The 2,253-nt window shown below is 43.3% G+C and overlaps 1 pseudogene; it reads right to left on the bottom strand.

Moving 5' to 3' along the window:
* Positions 1-553: 553 nt before the first annotated feature.
* Positions 554-1,009, bottom strand: LOC110319390 (annotated as a pseudogene).
* Between the last annotated feature and the right edge of the window lie 1,244 nt (positions 1,010-2,253).

Genomic DNA, 2,253 nt, shown 5'->3' with positions numbered 1-2,253 from the left:
GAGTTCAAAGTCAGCTTGAGACACACAAGTTGCTGACTCTATCCATAAGGGGGAAAAAAAAAAACCAAACGGGTATTTTTATTTTACAGATGAAGAAGAAAAAAGTAGATAAATGAATTTTTTTCCCCAAAGAGAGCATAGCACAGCACATACAGGAATAGATTCTGATTGCTGAGACCCATTTACTGTGTTGGGGATATAGATGTTTTGTGTGGATTTATGCTCAAATCAGACTGTTTATACTAAAAGCAAAGCATATTAAGTAATTAAAAAATTAACCTTTATTTTTCCTTTATGTGTATCGGTATTCTGCCTGCTTACTTGTCTGTGCACTTTGTACATGCAGTGAGAACAGATGGCAGATGGGGGCATTGGGTCCCTTGGAACTGGACTTAGAGATAGTTGTGAGCTTGCCCTTTGAGGGCTAGGAAATTGATCTGGGTCCTCTGCAAGAGCAACTATTGTTTTTGTTTTGTTTTGTTTTTGTGGTTTTTTGGTTTTTTTTAATGGTGAAAAAAAAGTGTATATTTAGAATTAGCTATCTGGACTCAGTTTAGATGATCCCAATCTTGTTGGCAACATCTAGGGCATCATAATCAGGAGTCAAGCGAATATACGCCTTCTTCTCTCCGTCTGGTCTTATCAGGGTATTGACTTTGGCCACATCAATGTCATAGAGTTTCTTGACAGCCTGTTTGATCTGATGTTTGTTGGCCTTGACATCCACAATGAACACAAAAGTGTTGTTATGATCGATTTTCTTGTTGGCTGACTCAGTGGGCAGTGGGAATTTGATAATAGCGGAGTGGTCAAGTTTGTTTCTCCTGGGCGCACTCTTTCGAGGATATTTTGGCTGCCTCCGGAGCTGCAGGGTCTTGGGCCACCAGAAGGTGGATGACGTTCAGATCTTTTTCTTTTTGTGGCTGTGGACGCCTTTCAGCACTGCCTTCTTAGCTTCGGCTTCGACTTTGGGAGGGGCAGGAGCTTCCTTCTTCTCTTTGGGCTCCATCTTGGCGAAAACACAACTAATGCTCTTATCTGCTGAGCCATCTCTGGGGTCCCAAAAGTATGTGATCTCAAAAGCAAGTTTATGCCTTAACTCTATTGTCAATAAATCTACATCTCAATTTCCCCTGGTTCCTTCAGGATGGAAATTTAGACTATCCAAATTATTATTATCCACATATCCACTTACAACTCTGACTACAAGATAGAGATTCTGGGGCTGGAGAGATGGTCCAGCAGTTAAGAGTGTGTTCAGCTCTTTGAAAGGACCTGAGTTCAGTTCCTAGCACCCACATCAGGCACTCACAGCCACCCATAACTCCAGCTGATATCTTCTTGATATCTTCTGATGCTTCTGACCTCTGAAGACATCTGTACTCACATGTACACGCAAATAAAAATATTCTTTAAAATAAAGATAAGTTCCCTGTCCCCACTCCATGAAATATTGGGCTTCTAGACACAGCTACAAAAACAGTACAGGAAAGGATGCTCTGGGGTTTCCAAAGTTAGCTCATAAAACCCACTACCTGGCTTTCAGTCAGCTGGCTGGAGTCCTCTTGCCCTGCCCCGATAAGAATGATGGGTAGGTGAAATATTGTCGGTGCTGGCGGTCCTGGGCCCTTGAGAGCCTAGGGTCTGGGAGAAGTTCAGGCAGACCCAGAGGCATATAGATCCAATCTAAAAGATGGGGGACAAGTATTGCTCCAGGCTTTAGAAACTTGGCCTCCCAGCGCTCAGCTTGGAGGGTTATTGTTCTTGGTTTTAACTACCAGTAGACCTTCTAGGAATTTGGCGGGAATGCGACCTTGGACTAGGACAAGAAAGCAGGCTCAAGATATCAGCTGGAGTTATGGGTGGCTGTGAGTGCCTGATGTGGGAGCTAAGGAATGTGTTGTTTGTATCTTGATGGGCCAAGACTCTGGATACAGTAACGTTGGGACCTTTGTTTATGCTTTGTTTGCTCCTTAACTACTCTGTTTATGTTTTGTTTGTTCCTTGACTACTTTGTTTATGTCTTAGGACTGACCATATTCTTTGTATGTACCTAGAATGATGTAAAGGCAGATTGGAAAAAAAATAAACTCGCTTCAGCCTCAGCACTGGCTGGGGTCATGCTATGGCGTTGTCTAATTGTCTTTTTCTTTTCAATCCTCCCTCCCTCCCTCCCACCCTTCCTCCCTCCCTCCCTCCCTCCCTCAAGACCCTGTTGACTGACTGAGCTGGCTTGGTCATGTTCTTATAAGA

This window comes from Mus pahari, chromosome 3, assembly GCF_900095145.1.
Source record: "Mus pahari chromosome 3, PAHARI_EIJ_v1.1, whole genome shotgun sequence".
Taxonomy (NCBI): Eukaryota; Metazoa; Chordata; class Mammalia; order Rodentia; family Muridae; genus Mus; species Mus pahari.
This window is presented reverse-complemented; position numbering and strand designations above follow the sequence as displayed.